Source organism: Mauremys mutica, chromosome 9 (genome assembly GCF_020497125.1).
Source record: "Mauremys mutica isolate MM-2020 ecotype Southern chromosome 9, ASM2049712v1, whole genome shotgun sequence".
In the NCBI taxonomy this organism is placed as follows: Eukaryota; Metazoa; Chordata; order Testudines; family Geoemydidae; genus Mauremys; species Mauremys mutica.
In genome coordinates, this window is record NC_059080.1 from 68,438,953 (window position 1) to 68,456,666 (window position 17,714).

Below are 17,714 nucleotides of genomic sequence, written 5' to 3' on the forward strand. Positions count from 1 at the left end.
TTGGTAGATGTGCAGGTGTACGAGCCCCTGATGGCGTGTCTGATGTGATTAGGTCCTATGATGGTGTCACTTGAATGGATATGTGGACAGAGCTGGCATCGGGCTTTGTTGCAAGGATAGGTTCCTGGGTTAGTGTTTATGTTGTATGGTGTGCGGTTGGTGTGAGTATTTGCTTCAGGTTGGGAGGCTGTCTATAAGCGAAGACTGGCCTGTCTCCCAAGATCTGTGAGAGTGAGGGATCATCTTTAAGGATAGGTTGTAAATCTTTGATGATGCGCTGGAGAGGTTTTAGTTGGGGGCTGTAGGTGATGGCTAGTGGCGTTCTGTTATTTTCTTTTTTAGGCCTGTCCTGTAGTAGGTGGCTTCTGGGTACTCTTCTGGCTCTGTCAATCTGTTTTTTCACTTCAGCAGGTGAGTATTGTAGTTTTAAGAATGCTTGATAGAGATCTTGTAGGTGTTTATCTCTGTCTGAGGGATTGGAGCAAATACAGTTGTATCTTAGAGCTTGGCTGTAGACAATGGATCGTGTGGTGTGTCCGGGATGGAAGCTGGAGGCATGTAAGTAAGTATAGCGGTCAGTGGGTTTCCGGTATAGGGTGGTATTTATGTGACCATCCTGAGTCACTGTAGGCAGCACCAGAGAAGAGGGTCTTTAAGAAGGACTCAAATATGAGATTGCAGGGGCCCTGCTGATGAGCTCGAGGAGATCATACCATGCATGGAGGATTGAAAGGAGGAAAGCAGGAGGTGGTAGTGTGAGAATTTGACAGACAGACTGGTGAGGTTGGGAGTGTTGGAGAAGTGGGGGTGCTGGTTTATAAGATTTCTGCTTTCAGAAGAAGAATGCTGAAGTCTGATGTTCCTAATAGGATCCAACAACTTGAATTATGGTGTCTAAGTAATGTTCATTGGTTTATCAGACATTTTATTAGACTGTTTGTAAATTGTACAAATTTAGGCTCATCTATAAAAAATAGCAATGACACTGTTAGCCTTTTCAGAAAGAAACCAGACTCTGAATAGACTTAGCTCCTGGACTCTTCTCTCACCCCTAGAACTGGGCTTCCCAGATTAGGATCCAACGTTCCATTGTGATGGCCTGTAAACTTACTCTTTTGTATACCATCAATGTTGCTGTTAATTTAATACTGCCCCTCCCCCCAGCCATTTTGCATGCAGTAAGACTTGTGTTGCCACCATTCTTTCAAGAAACAGCTTAAGCATCTGTATGCAGGAAAGGGGTTCCTGGCTGTGGATCATAGACAGAGATGGGTACCTCCTTCCAGCCCAGACTCAGGTGCCTCTGTGAGAAGGGCAGGGCTTAGGAAACACCTCTTTCATCAATACCTGTTATTGGCTAACTTAGGCAGCTGCCTGCCTAGTGTACCGGCTTTTGTGGATTCTATTCTCAGGTGCTTAACACTCCCCGGGCATTGAATAGGGAGCCTACATGCTAACTCAGGGCTTGAGTGGCTCAACACCTAAAAATTAGGCATTGCAACACCTCAGTGCCTTGGTCAGTTTTGAAAATAAGAGTTGCAATGCCTAGGAGCCTAAAGCTGCACCGTGCAATACTTACATACTTTGGGGCTTAGTCTATCTACCAACCTGACAGACTGTTGTTTTTTCATAGCCAGGGGTGAAAGTAACTTACAGGACTTACTGGTACTGCAGGAGTCCTGAGGGGGGCGTGGCCTCATCCGGAAGAGATGTGGCCTCAACCAGAAGAGGCGGGGGCCTCTCAATATTTAAAGGCCCTGGGGCACCGGCTGTGGCTGAGAGCCCCAGGGCCTTTAAATCAATGAGGGGCTACCAGCTGCAGAGGTGGCTGGGAGCCCCCCGGGGCTCGGGGGACAAATTAAAGGGCCTGGGGCTCCGGCCACTGCGGGGAACCCCAAGCTTTGTCAGGCTGGGGCCGGGATTTAAAGGGCCCAGAGCTCCTGCCACTGCGGGGAGCCCTGAGCCCTTTAAATCCCAGCCCCAGCCTGGCCGCCAGAGCCGCGGCCGGGATTCAAAGGGCTCTGGGCTGCCTGCAGTGGTGGGGAGCTCTGAGCCCTTTAAATCCCTGCCACGGAAGCCGGTGTGGTCCGGCACGGCATACTGGCTCTTGCCGGTATGCCAGACCGGACTGGATCGGCTTACTTTCACCTCTGTTCATAGCTATTCTTTGTAGTGGCCTAAGAACCCAGAAGGGACTGATTTAGTGTCCTAACTGAAAACATCAAGTCAATCCATCTAAGTGATGCGGAACGATTGGAAGGAAGGGAATTTCTGACACAGAGTATCATTTTTTAAAGGTACAATAAACCACTACAAGTTAGAGCCTAATCCTGCAAGCTGTTCCTTGGTGGTAGACCCTGCAACCAAGATCTGTGTTTGACTGGTTATTTCAATGCCTTTTTTTTTGAGAAGCTTATTATATTTATATTGTATTATAATTGTCTTACAGGCATTATTCATAATATGAAGATATTAAAGAAAGTTGGCAGAGTTGTGATGAAATATCTGCAGAGATTTATTTTCCTATTAGATAATATTCCAAAAGTGGCATAAATCTCCTTCTTCGGTTAAACAAGTATTCTAAATGTCACCATTGTTTACATTATTAACAGAGTTCTCACAGTAACAATGATCTGTGTTCGTACTGTGCAGAAGACTTAACAAACAGCCTGTAGATTTATCATTTGCTGAAAACCAACTCATTATCTCTAGCAGTAAATTCCTTTCATAAATAATCTTGTGTGCTCTGGCTGCAAATAATGTTGGGTACAGTCTAATGAAATATACTGGCTAAATATGATTCTAAGTGGTCTTATTTGCTTTCGCTCACAAACCCTCCTCCAAACCCATCAATGGCTACCTTCCTTCATTATCTAGGAAGTCTAAGGAATTTGTATCTATTAAGACTTTTTGTCTGTGGACTGCACTGTAAATTCATAGATTCCAAGGCCACAAGGGACCAATGTGGTCATCTTGCCTGACCTTCTGTATAATACAGGCCATAGAACATCCCCCAAATAATTCATAGAGCAGATCTCTGAGAAAAATATTCAATCTTGATCTAAAAATAGCCAGCAATGGAGAATCCACCATGACCCTTAGTAAATTGTCCCAATGGTTAATTACTGTCACTATTAAAAATGTATGCCTTATTTGAAGTCTTAATTTATCTAGCTTCAACTTCCAGCTACTGGATCATGTTATACCTTTCTCTGCTAGACTGATGAGCCCATTATTAAATATTTGTTCCCCATGTAGTTACTTATAGACTGTAATTGTCACCTCTTAAATGTTTCTTTGTTAAGCTAACTAGATTGAGCTCTTTGAGTCTATAACTAAAGCATGTTTTCTAATCCTGTCATTCTGGTGACTCTTCTGTAAACACCCTTGTAGCGAAGTGACAACTCACTGGTGCGGCACCTCCTGCTGGTTGTCTTGGGAATTAGCTCAATTCCAGCATATGGCATGCCCTCTTCAGGCTGGTGTCTCACCTGCCACTGGCCCCCGGGTCCCTCCCAGACCCTGGTGCCCTTTTCCTCAGGGTTCTGCCCCAGCAATACCCCCACACTCTGGGTCTTCCCTCACAGGGGAGCCCCCAACCCTCTAAACCAGGGGTAGGCAACCTATGGCACAGGTGCCGAAGGCGGCACGTGAACTGATTTTCAGTGGCACTCACACTGTCCGGGCCCTGGCCACCATTCTAGGGGGCTCTGCATTTTAATTTAATTTTAAATGTAGCTTCTTAAACATTTTAAAAGCCTTATTTACTTTATGTACAACAATAGTTTAGTTCTATATTATAGACTTATAGAAAGAGATCTTCTAAAAACGTTAAAATGTATTACTGGCATGTGAAACCTTAAATTAGAGTGAATAAATGAAGACTCGGCACCCCACTTCTGAAAGGTTACCGACCCCTGATCTAAACCCACCTTGCCTCAGTGGCTACTGCCAGTCATCATCTAGCCCCTGCTTACCGGGGCAGACTGCAAAGGCCACTCATCATTGGCAAGGGAGTCAGACCAGCTACCTCTACCTCTGCCTAAGCCCGGGCTGCACCTCAGCAACCCCTGTACCCAGGGGTAAAGTGAGACAGTACGGGCTGGTACTCCATACTGGTAAGAACCCGCACCGGCCCATACCTAGCCCACATTGAAGCGCTGTTGTGGTAGTGCTTAAATGTGCCTGCCCCTTTTGCTTCCCCTGTCAGCAGCCCTGACAGGGGAGGGCCAATGGAAGGGGGCAAAGGGAGCAGTTTCACTGGGGCCAGCGATTTAAAAGGGCCCAGGACTCAGGACGTTGCTGCCGCTAGCGCAGCAGCGGCATCTGGAGCCCCGGGCTGCTTAAATCAACACGGGAGCCCCGAGCAGCATGGGCCAGGCAGCCTGGAAGAGCTGGTTGGGGGGGGATGCTGACCCCCAGCCCTGCCCCTTCCACCTGAGGCCCCTCCCCCGGCCCTTACCGGTAAGTGTCCTAACTTACCGGTACTTTCACTCCTGCCTGTGCCAGCTTTGGCCTTTAGCAAGGCTGAAGCCTGGGGGTTGACCAGGCTGGAGCTCCTCAGCCCTGCTCTACTCCCAGTACCCTAAGCTCTCAGGCAGCCAGGGCCTTCCTTCTCCAGAGCGAGAGAGACTCTCCCAGCACCTGGCCTCCAGCCTTCTTATAAGGGCCAGCTGGGCTCTCAGTCTAGCTTGGCTGCTTTTAACTCTTTTTTCCAGCCACAGCCCTCCCCAGGGCTGTTTTAACCCCTTCAGGGCCTACACTGTTCCAATATAGCAACATCCTTCCTGAATTTTGGGCACCAGACCTGGACCCAGTATGCCCTCAGCAATTGCACAAGTGCTCTCTTTTCCTACCCCAGATTCCCCTTTTTATGCATCCCAGGATTGCATTAGCTCTTTTGGCCACAGCATCACACTGGGGGCTCGTGTTCGGCTGATTATCCACCATGACCACCAAATCTTTTTCAGAGTCACCACTTCCCAAGATAGAGTCCCCCTCATGTAAGCATGGCCTGAATTCTTTGTGCCTAGACGTAAACATTTATGTAGTCATATTAAAATGCATATTGTTTGCTTGCACCCCATATGCCAAGCAATCCAGATTGCTCTTAATCAGTGACCTGTCCTCTTCATTATTTACCACTCCCTCATTTTTATGATATCTGCAAACTTTATCAGTGATGATTTTATGTTTTCTTCCTGATCACTGATAAAAATGGTAAATAGCATAGGGCCAAGAACCAATTCCTGTGAGACCCCACTGGAAATAATCCCCTCAATGACAATTCCCTGTTTATAACTTCATTTTGAGACCTATCAGTGAGCCAGTGTTTAATCTGCTTAATGTGTGCCATGTTAATCTTATGTCATTCTAGTTTTTTTAATCAAAATGGAGAGATGTCTCAATGTAGTATTCATGTGCAGCCAGCTATAGAAGAGACAGACACATTTTGTACTCTCCTAGGGGACCTTACTTGTGTTCTCTCTTCTTAAATCCAGTTTTGTGCAATGGTTAAACAGCAATAAGCAACACGTGAAATAGAATATGAGAATTGTCGCGCTAGATCGGAATGACTAACACACTGTCATAAATTAGAATCTATCCATGAAGATTTTGTGAATGGAAAGGAGGACTTAAATTTGCATTGAATGTCATTCACAATGAATAATTCAAGCAGCTCAAATATTAACCCACATCAAAATAATGTCATGAGGCTTAATTAATGAGCCAAATTCCACTTGTCTTATTCAGATGAACAAAATTTAGCCAAAAGCATGTGAAGTGCTTTGAGTGGAAATTATTATTTAGAATCCATGTTCTAAATACGTCTGTGAAATAAAAATACAGAGGAAAAGCATAAGAGTACTGTGCATAGCATCATGAACTAAAGGGCTCCATTGTGTTATGATTGTTTTTCCAATGACATAGCCAATATTATGAATTTCCTTCTTGAAATATATCCCTAAGCCTTCATTCAGGATACATTTACAAAGCTGCATGTGAAGCTATGGAAATCCTGAGTTGTAAATGCTTAGCACTTCTCAGACTTTTGCCTTTATTGAGCCATGTAGATCAACAAGAGTCATGAATCTAAACTCATGAGAAACCAGAAAAAAATACTTCTGATTGTACTGTAACAGAAACCTACAAGAAGCAATTATATGTCTGTTCTAATTACCAGTAATCTGTTATATGGTGTAGCAATTATAAAGGAATTTCCATACTACCACCAGTCCTTTGCTGTTTCATTTTTATATATATCCTTGTGTGACAGAATAGTAGTATAAGGAGGACAAAAATGTATAATTCACATCTAACATTCTGATCTACTTTTAATTAATCGGATCTACAGAATTTAATTTCCCCTCATGTAATCTACATTAGACGGGCAGATAGCTCTGTAGAAAGAGATCACCAAGGCAGAAAAATCCCTTTCAGCATCAGGACTGAGACACACACACCAGACAGAAAAAGCAAAGCAGATGAATGCTGATAATGAAATTGGAAATTGAATGACAGTTTACACCACCATTTCCCCTGAGTTCTCTCAGTAATTTTCTTGTGAATGACTAATGAAGCAGCAGCAGCTGTTGCTGCCGCTGCCAACAGGAACTGATATCCTATCAGGACTGGTGAGTCACCAACCTGACTCTTTGTATTCATTTGAAAATGTCAAAAGAAATTAAAGAGGCATCATTACATTTCTGGGATGCTAACTACACACCAGTGACTTAGAATCTCATCATATTTTTACCCCTTTTTGGAATGAATACAGAATATTGTTTTTAAATAACCTGCCTTTGGACAGCTAACTATATCTGCCACTCAGTTGTTTCAGTGCATCGTGTGAATTTAACTGTCTGAATTATAATCCTAAACTCTCATTCTGTGGCTATAAGCAGCCAGTTGTCACTAGGTGTGATTTTTTTTTCCAAAATACTCAACACTAATAATCAAATTTTTACTCATCCTGTATATTAATGGAAAGTCAATGTGCCAATTAACCCCAAAATGTGCTTTTCAAGGGCTGCAATTTAAAAAAACAAACACACTCCAGCACCTCTGTCTGGTTTTATATGCTCCATATAGGCCTTCCCTTTTGTGCATTCCAGGATAATCTTATGAGTTGCTTGGATAATGCTAAGTGCTGTGGACAGCCAGCAAGTTCCTTGTGTTTCCAAGCAGAGAACAAAAGCATGATATAAAACCCTGAAGAGACAGGTGAGGAAGTATCCCCAAATGCACTGCACAGCATGCGTAAATTCATTGCTGCTTTTAGACTATGTTGCTGCAGCCCGGAGTCTTGCTTGACTGGTTCACAGTATTTGTGCCACTTGCACCTTTTGCAAGGGAAGATGTGCCAGAGGTGAGCAGGTTGGGTTTCTGCTGCTCCCTTTCCTGGAGGTGTAAAAGAGGAAACTGCTCTAGCTTATGACAGGGAATCCACAGAACCTTGCTGGGTGAATTTGCCTGGGGAAGTAATGAATAAGTGCATTCCCCCAGGGCCGCCCAGAGGATTCAGGGGGCCTGGGGCAAAGCAATTTCGGGGGCCCCTTCCATGAAAAAAAGTTGCAATACTATAGTAACATGTATTTGGAAATGTAAAAAATAACTAGTGAAATACATTCAAAAATTAATTTGTAATAATTTGAAAATACACGAAATACATTATTTAAAAACATTAAATGCATTAATGGTATGTATACATTTGCAATTACATAATGGGCTGTTGCTGGGTGATGGTGATGCTTGGTGCCAATGGGCTGTCGCTGCCTGGGGGTGGCGCTGCTGTTGCCCAGGGCTGGGTGGGGATCTGGGCTCTCGGTTGGGGGGTGCCCGGCTCACAGGGGCTGGACTCAGGGCTGTGAGGAGATGGGGTCAGGGGGGTGTCTGGCTCAGAGGGGCTGGGCTCAGAGCTGGGGGTCAAGGCTGTGGGGGGGGGGGAGTGTCCGGTTCAGAGGGGCTGGGCTCGGAGCTGGGGTCAGGACTGTGGGGGATGGGATCAGAGGGGTGTCCGGCCCCGGCCACGGCCCCGGCCCCTTACCATGGAACCTCTCCTGGAACCGCTTACCCCCTCTCCTGGAACCTCAGTGCACCGCGTCCAGCACTGCAGCAGCGTGGTGTTTCCAGCGGGGCCTGAGCTCCCGCCGCTCGGCCGCAGCTCGCAGCCCCGCCCCCTTACCAGCTGAGACACCGGGGGATGGGGGAAGATGGAGGCGGGGGGAGCCTCCGACATACTTGTGGGGGCTCCTGAGGGGCCTGGGGAAAATTGGCCCACTTGCCCCCCCGCCCCCCCCCAGGCAGCCCTGCATTCCCCAGACCCCTAGCCATGCCCTTCTCCAGCAAATGCTGCACACTTTGAGGGATGCACTGACTGGAATTGGATAAATCAGTGCTTGTAGGTGATTTGTACAGGTACAACCTTATTGTGCACGGACTTGCTGCTGCTGGATACCCATAGCCCTGAATTTCTCTGACAGAAGCCAGCATATCAGAGTGGTGAATCTGGCCCCAGGTCTCCAACCCTAGCTAGAGAGAATGGGAGTATGTTGGCCGAGCTAGTGCTGGCCCTTCCAGTACGTGGAATGCAGAAGAATCCACTATCTAGCTCAGGGGCAGGCAAACTTTTTGGCCTGAGGGCCGCATCAGGTTTCTGAAATTGTATGGAGGGCCAGTTAGGGGAGGCTGTGCCCTCCATTCAACCCCCCTGTTCTAAGCCCTCTGACCACCCTGACCCCTATCCACAACCCTACCCCCTGACCACCACCACCCCGAACTCCCCTACCCCCTTACCGTGCTGCCTGGAGCACCAGTGGCTGGCGGCGCTACAGTCGTGCTGCCCAGAGAAACAGGATAGGTGGCCGCGCCGTCCGGCGGGAGCCAGCCATGCCACTGCGCAGCACAGAGCACTGGGTCAGGTTGGGCTCTGCAGCTGCGCTACCCCAGGAGCTCGCAGCCCCACTGCCCAGAGCATTGCACCAGTAGCTCAGTGAGCTGAGGCTGCGAGGGAGGGACCAGGGGCAAGCCTTCCGGGCTAGGAGCTCAGGGGCCGGGCAGGAGGGTCTCGCGGGCCGGATGTGGCCTGTAGGCCATAGTTTACACAATTCTGATCTAGCTCCTCAGGCAGAGATGTGGCAAGTGGAAGAATTAACAACTGGCCCAACACCATAATTTGAGTAACTATCTGTTAAAACTTACTCTGTGTGTGTAAGGAAAATTCAACTCGTTCTGCAATGCTCATTCCAAACCAGGTGCACAAATGAGTGGCCTGGGAACTTTGTGGTAGGGGAAATATACACTCCCTCTCCCTGTGTTGGTCTCTGCACCAATCACTGGTCCCAGTCTTGGGCCTTCACATCACAGCCTCAGACCTGGGGCTGGTAGAAAGGAGATACCTTTCTCACTAACTCCGTTCTTCCTGCCAAAGAATGGCCACTTAGCCAGGTAATAGACAATTTGATTTTGTTGACACCCACCTGGCTGAGGCATCAGTTTACCTTTTGTCTACGAGGAACTGGTTTGTGCCTGCTTTTCTAAACTTGGAGCATGTCTCAGTAAAGTCATACAGTAGAATCTTATAACTTTACATACAATATTGCCACAGATTTTACCAGGCCAATAATGTTCAGTGGATGACGTCAATCCCCTCTGGTGTTATTTGGACTGGTGATCTCTGGTGTTATCTGGACAGGTCACTCCAATCTTTGACTCTGTGAGCTGGCCTTACTCTGCTCAGCTGTGAGAACCCCCCACTCCTGGGCTGTTCACTCACAGCCTCTGGCATGTAAGCTGCCCCCAGCTAATTGCAACCGAATGACACTAGCCAATATCTCCAGTCCCAGAGACAACCCTAGGAACCTCTAGCTTGCAGTATCCAGTTATGCCTGCTGGACACTGCAAGCTTATATGAGTTCGTCAATTTAACAAAGAAATTGATATGTACCAGGCTTGTTATCCCAAGGAGAGTCTCTGACACACTTCAAACCAAACACGCTGCTTCAGGTAGAATAAACAAATAGATTTATTAACTATAAAGACAGATTTTAAGTGATTATAAGTCAAAACATAACAAGTCAGATTTGGTCAAAATGCATTCTAACACTTTCAGTGTCCTTACAAACTTAGATGCTTCTCACCGCAGGCTGGCTGGTTTGCTCTTCAGGCAGGCGCTTCCCTTTGATCAGCGCTTCAGTCGCTTGGTGGTGGTGTCTGTAGATGTAGGTGGAAGAGAGGGGAAGAGCGTGGCAAAGGTCTCTCCCTTTTATCATGTCCTTTCTTCCCTCTTGGCTTTGCCCCCTCCCTCTTTCAGAGTCAGGTGAGCTTTACCTCATCACAGTTCCAAACTGACCAAAGGAAGGGGGGGGTGACTCCCTCAAGAGACTAACAGATCCTTTTGTTGCTGCCTAGGCCAACATTTTGTTCCTGTGAGGCTGGGTTTGTCTCATACTTGCCCTGATGAGGTGTGAACTGCCTCTCTGCTCTTGGAGAGTTTTTGTCAGAGCTTATTTTAAGCCATGAGGATACATTTTCAACCTCATAACTACATTCATGAAATTATAACCTATAAGATTACTCTTACATTACTGTAACAACAATGCTCAGTGCATGATGAGCCATTTGAAGACACCTGACATGACAAACTTTGCATTGGATGCCACACAATCATTTAAAAAAGATGAACATGGGGGTGTAGGGTGTTCCCCCAAGGTACAGAGCATCACAACCTCACGAGACATACTTTGTACAAAATTTATCATAGTCTTGTAAAAAATGTGAACATACGGGTACAGACTGTCAGAGTGACCAACCAAAGTAACTATAGAAAGAAGAGAGTGGCAGTGAGGACAGTCTTGGTGGTGTGTCAGAGAAGTGTGCACAGAAAGGTTGTAGCAGTAACATGGGGTTTCAGGTGTACACAGAAGAGTCTTCAGGGAGGAGAATTTATGTTGGGGAAGCAGGGAAGGCTTGTGGTAAAGGAGGCGAAGTTTGGCAACAGGTAGCACACGAGGGGAAAAATTCTTAAGGTACACATGCATTTAGCCAGCCAGTTTCACTAGCTGACCAATGGCTCCTTCTGGGAAATATTAGTGTTGTAAAAACTACGACAATACTTTTTCTTTCAGCTCAGAGAAGGTATTGCAAAGACTCCTAACTAAAAGGGGGAAAAAATACTCCCTCAAAAATCCTGGCAGTATCTCTTTAAAGAGAACTAAATAATCAGGTCTCATGCCTTCCCACCCTGATGAACTATCTTAAGTCCATTCTGTTCTTTCCTAAAGGAACAGAGTGACTGGAAATGAGTCCAAGGCCATTAGTCATTTTCTTGCACTTTATTAAGCAAAGTGTCCTAAAGTCACAGTTCCAAGAAGGCGACAGCTGTTCTGTACTTGTCAGAAATTCAGCTTCTGGTACTGTGTTGATCAGGGCCATGTAAGTAACTGGATGGATAGATTTTAGGATTATAAGGCTGCTGCTTTTTTCCTGTTGTTTGTTGTTTTCATCCATAATGCAAAGGTTTAAAGTTTTTAGTGGCAACTTATTGATAATTAAGAAATGTCAATACAAGAAATCAAATAAGGAATTAAAAATAATTATATGTTTGATATATGTTCAGTAACTGATCTTCCAGGAAAATAATATAGTATAAAGGTGAATATGTACTGTACTTTCATCCCTACAGCCTCTTACATTGGTACTTGAGGAGGACTGCAAGTTTTCAAGTGACTGGTAATGGGATGTGGAGTTTTTTCAACTCTAATTCAGATCCAATACACGTAGTCAGTGGACAAAAGCTCTTACCAACCGCTTTCTGTCCAGTGACTATGTCCAAAATGTTTTCTGTCCAGTTTCTCTTGCACATGTGGCCACATCATTACTGATGCCCATTGGCATCCTTTGCAATCTCAGTAGAGAGATCAGTAGTCGAAGGACAACAGAGAATGGACCATCTTTAGAAATCCCTTCAGAGTACAAGTAAGGCAAATCTTTTGGAATTCAGCTTGCACTGTATCTCTTTGGTGGATAAACAGAGGCTTTGATCCAGCAAAGCACATACTTAACTTTAGAAACCAGATTAGTCTATTCACTTTTTTAAAGTTATTTGTTAGATCAAGGCCTCAGTTTCCAAGGTTATCAAACCAGTACAATGTGAAGGCAATTCACTAAGCCTGGAACATTTTTAGAAGTTACTTGCTCTTTCACTTCATGAAAATGTGGTCAAACTAAAGAAACTTCATGAAGAAGATTTGGTTATGCCACATTTGTACCTGACAGATGGTTTGCCATTTTCTCTATCACTTTTCAGAGGGTGTGGATGCTCAGGATTTCTGAAAATTGGACCCCTTTCAGGCATCTCAAACAAGGTACCCCAAAATGACTAGACACTTTTCAAAATGTAGGCCATATAGTCTCACTAGTTGCTTCTGTGGTCTTTTTTGTGTATTGTGCATCTGCTTTGGTTAGATTGCAATGACTTTGGTGCAGGGACTGTCCATCTTTTGTCTTCTGCAATTACAGGCACGTTCCTGATGTTTAACAACAAACAAAAGTAATAATAATATGTTTCTTCAGAGTATTGCAACAGCAAGTTAGACTCAGGAACATAAAATTCCTAATGGAAACAGTAATACAGTCCTATGATTAATTAATCTTATGAGTTGTTGCTAACGTACATTTATTTGAGAGAGCTAAAGCATTTTCAGCTCCATTGAAGAGCCTCTCTGTTACCAAAAGGAATTGTTTTCATTAAAGTGCTGTAGCTAATTGCCATCTCAACACTTTAATATCCATACTAACAATCACATTTTGTGCCAATACTATACTATGTGTGCCTGCTAATACCACTAACTGTTTTGTTGTCCTTTTAGTGCTTTCTAAAATGGACTGAAAAATATACTGCAGTCAAGATGATGGCCTTAGTAATTCACTCACTAAATTGAACTGCATTCTCCAAATGAACTCTCAAGTCACCCTGCTATTCATCCAGCCATGTAAAATGGCTAGATATGTCAAATTACTGTGGGTAAAGGGAATGATCTGGGTTAGTATGAGTTAACTATCACATATCTTAGAACACTGATTAGAGTATTTTAAAAATGGAACAGCATACATCAGATCATTGTACTTCTTGAATGCTGGAGACACTTGTCTTCCAGCTTCTAGTCTTACTACAAACCTCCTCCGTATGGTCATCTCACAGTAACTGTGGGCTCTCTGATGTGTTTTGTCTGGAATCTTCCAATAATCCCTTTACCAAAAGGATTCCTGTAAGCCTGTTGCACGTGCTCAGATGGTCATATAAATATCTCGGAAGAAGAAGAGTTATATCCTGTTCTCTGCTTCACTCGTACATACGGATGGAGGGGGCAGAAGGAGTCTCTCTTCTTCACATGCAAGCAGACAAGCAGAATATGTCCATAGTGTACAACAGTGTGCTGGGATATACACCTGACTGATGTGCCTCAGCATGCCTGAGGGAATGTGGTCCACTGGAAAAGGGGTGTACCCAGCCTTTCTGACAACTAGCCTGTAGCCTGTGATCAGCAGCAAGGGCTAGTTGGCAGCAGTTGAGAGGAGCAGTAAAGGGAGCATCTCGTTGCACTTCCACCAAGGGCAGGATTTAGCCCTGCCCTCAGATGGTAGCACACAAGTCGTATGGACATCAATAGGAGATGCATGTGTGTATCCAATAGAATTATTCTTCCCTAAATGTTTATACACAATAAGTAACAAAACATTTGTGACTTGAAGTTTTCATTGGGGGAAAAAAACTCTGTAAACTACAATAGATTCATATTGTGAGTAATGGGAAGTATTTTAAAGCCATTTTTAAAAGTGGGAAGGTGATAATTAGTCATATGTTTCTCTCTCTCTTCTCCTTCAATTCACTCCTTCAGACCTACTTTTTTCATGGCACCTTCTCAGCAAAGATATTTCCACACCTGCCCACATCTGCTCTATTGACCCAGTTTGATGACATGTGTTACACTAAACCACAGTCCCTGCCCAGAAGAGTTTGCAATCTGAGTTGCTAAAGTGCATTGTTAGTGAAATGCCACTCTTGCACTTATGTGCATCCATTGAAGCAACAAATAGGTATGTGAGAATAGAATTTGGCCCTATATAAATATTTAATAATCAGTGAATGCTTTTCTTCAAAAAAATAAAATAAAAATCAGACACAGGGCCAGATTCACAGTAACTCAAGTCAGTAGAGCTGCAGCAATTTACACCAGCAAAGAATTTCATCTAATGGCTACAAACAAAATTCTATATAAAGAAAAAAAGAGAATAAATACAAAAGCTGATGATTTCAGAGTTCCTTGGGATCTATCAGTGCTTAATAGCTTTGAAAGTCAAGCTATTTTAATATACATATCTAAATATGGATTTAGGTGCCTAATTTTCAACACCCAAGTTTGAAAATTTTGACCTTAATACATAACACCTCAATAGTGCTAATAAAATGTTTTGGCCTTGTCTAGCACCTTTCATCAGAGACCCTGAGTGCTTTGCAAACGTTATTTAGTTAAGCCTTCCAAAATCCTTGTGATATACGTAAGATAGAGAAGCTGTGGCAAATAGCTTTTAGTGGCCTGCCCATGATAATATGACAAGTCAATGACAGAGAGGAGAATAGAATGTGCATCACCTGATTCCAAGTCCAGTGCTCTAAACACTAGAAAACTTATTTCTCTGTCTCATCTAGCTATATATCCACCCTACTTTTCCCTAACACCTGAAATTCTTGTTGCTAAGTATAATAAAATAATTACAATTATAAAAGTAGATGATTGATCTTGTTTGGAACAGTGTGTTTTATTTCCTCTGAACACTTATTAAGGATTATTAAAGAAACTAATTCTCCCTTCATTTGCTTTTAAAATGAAAAACAGACGTAAAATAAAATAGCAAACTGTAGGTCTGACTTTGTATTCATAGTGTATGTAGGAGAACAATCATAACTTGTTAGCCAAGTATGGAGTTAGTAGACAAATTGTTCTTTCATCAAAAAGCATATGAAGGCTCATCCACTGAAGTATATAGCTCAATAGGTAAAATATGCAATTAAAATACATCTATGTTCAGATGACAGAGAAAGCAGTTTCATCAAGAAAGACTATTTAAAATAATTTGCTACTGATACTTGTGCTGTGGCTATTTAATTGACCAATGAGTGAAAGACATTGTACAACCAGAAATGTGTACTATAAAAGATGAACTACTAAATTATGTATGTATCATCTGGGAAAGAAAGAAAGAAAGAAAGAAAGAAAGAAAGAAAGGGGGGGAGAGGCCAAGATTGTATTGAATGCTTGATTGCTTTTCAGACTCTTTCCATTAGGGATTCTGTCAATCAGCCTTGGAGAGACCATTCCTTCTGGCGACATTAATGGACTTACTGAATAGTCCTTATCATGACTCTGAATACATTTCTGTATTCAAGCGTAGCTCTGTGTTTTTAGGCTCAATCTTCCAATTTACTTGGAAAGAGGAAGGGGAATTGCTAGGTATGAATCGTTAACTTCCTAGCTTGGAGCCAAGAGCTGAGAAATGATGGCATAGCTATTTATGGGGAAAATTGGATTTATCAAAGATGAAAAAATTAATAAACAATTCTTTAACTAGATTTTTCATTTTTCAAAAAAGTTTTGAAACAATTTCTCCCAAAAAATCCAAACTATTCAGTATTTTTGAAATTATTCCTTTCAAAATTATTGTAAAATTGCACTACAACCCAACATATTTTGTTTCAGCAAACATCAATATTTCAGATTGAAAATTTGTGCCACATTTCACCACTCCAGTTCTAGCTGAGGCTAAGGATGTTGGTCACTTCCTATTTCAGTTACAATTTCTGCATTTATCATAACCCAAATCAATCCAACAATTCTTCTCAACTCCATGCCTTACAATGTTCACAATTTTTGTTGCTGTATCCATCACGATGACAATGTTGTCAGTTGGCTAGGCACAGAGGTAGAAACCTGGTGTAACCTAGGTTCTCTTCCTACATCCAACACTGCCTTGTGTAAGTATGGGCAGATCATTTAATATCTCTGTATCTTGGTTTGTCCATCTTGGAAGTGGGATAATAGCACATGCTATTATAAAGTGTTTTGTGATCTAGAAATGAAAAGTGCTATATTTTTAAATTAGTTTTTATATAATATGGGAATCTATTTAGCAAATACTGATTATCGTTATCATAGCTTTAACATGCCTTTTGTGTAGGATGATGTCCATTTTTTAACATAAAATATTTATTAAAAAAATGTAGCCCAGCTCTGCATGACAGTTACAGACCTTTAGAACAATGAAACTAGCAACCATCCAGAGGGAGGTTCATGAGTGCAGAAGACAGAACTTTCACAGGATTTAAACCTGGCTATGGAATCCGTCTCCACAGGACATTAGATTGATCATGGACCAGAACTAGGGTGACCAGATGTCCCAATTTTATAAGGAAAGTCCTGATGTTTGGGGCTTTTTCGTATGGAGGAGTCTATTATACACCCCCCAACCCCACCCAGATTTTTCACCCTTGCTGTCTGGTCACCCTGACCTGAACACTTTCAGGACTAAATGCAAAATTCATGGACTCATGGGCTCTTCAATTTAGCAGAGAAGGGTATAACATGATCCAATGGATGAAAGTTGAAGCTAAGCAAATTCAGACTAAAAATAAGGCATACATTTTTAATGGTGGGAGTAATTAACCATTGGACCAGCTTATCAAGGGTTGTGGTAGATTCTCCATCACTGACAATTTTAAAATCAAGATTGGGTGTTTTTTTAAAAGATGTCCTCTAGGAATTATTTTGGGGAAGTTATACAGGAGGTCGGCCTAGACGATCACAATGGTCCTTTCTGCTCTTGGAATCTATGAATTATGCACTTTTTCCTCTCTAATTGATAGAAATAGCTTCAAAAGATCTGGACATTTCTTCTCACTGGACATTGGACAATGTTCAACCAGGCCACCTTCTCTGGGAAAGCAAGGTAATGTCAAATATAGCATGATGGACTAATGCTCTTGAAGTCTTCACTTTTTGAGCATCTCTTTTATTGAGAGCTTGCTTGAATGGGGTCCCAAGTGCCTTCTGAATCATAATAAATCTAAACATTTTATTTTTGGACAGACACCAGGTAGATTTTGGGATGAACATCACTGAGTGGCATGTTTGGGTTTGCTGACAGCAAGTCTGGGGTTGTCTAAATAGCCATAAAACTGTGGAACTTTCATAGCTCATTGTCTCTGCTGGAAAAAAAAATACAGGCAATCTGTGAAGAGTATGCAAAACCTCTGTGCATTGGATCTGGAGCCTCGAAATAACAAAACTCCTGACTGATGGTTTTAAACTAATTATAATATAGCCATAGTATATATGTACAAATGAATTCGAATTTGGTTCCTTTTCTTCCTTTATGTGTGTGTGTGTGTGTAACATTTATAAGTGAAACAGCAGTTCTAAGGTGTTTGCAGATACACAATGGTTTCCTTGTGTAACAAGATCTCTTATGGGAAACATTAAACACATTTAATCAGTCACATTTACAGCTCTTGCAACATGAATTATTAAACATCTCTAATGTTCTAGAATTACCATCCAAAAGGCAGGAACAAAGTTGCTCTTCAGATAATCAACACTGATTCAGGGCTCATCCTTCCCATTCTATACACTGGAGGCTTGGCACTTGCTTGCAGCTAT

The 17,714-nt window shown here is 43.0% G+C and overlaps 1 long non-coding RNA gene across 1 annotated transcript; it reads left to right on the forward strand.

Moving 5' to 3' along the window:
- Positions 1-16,341: 16,341 nt before the first annotated feature.
- Positions 16,342-17,276, forward strand: LOC123376884. Its single transcript, XR_006581980.1, has 3 exons — positions 16,342-16,442; positions 16,922-17,004; positions 17,145-17,276. It is a non-coding gene; the product is annotated as an uncharacterized LOC123376884 (long non-coding RNA).
- The last annotated feature ends 438 nt before the right edge of the window (positions 17,277-17,714 follow it).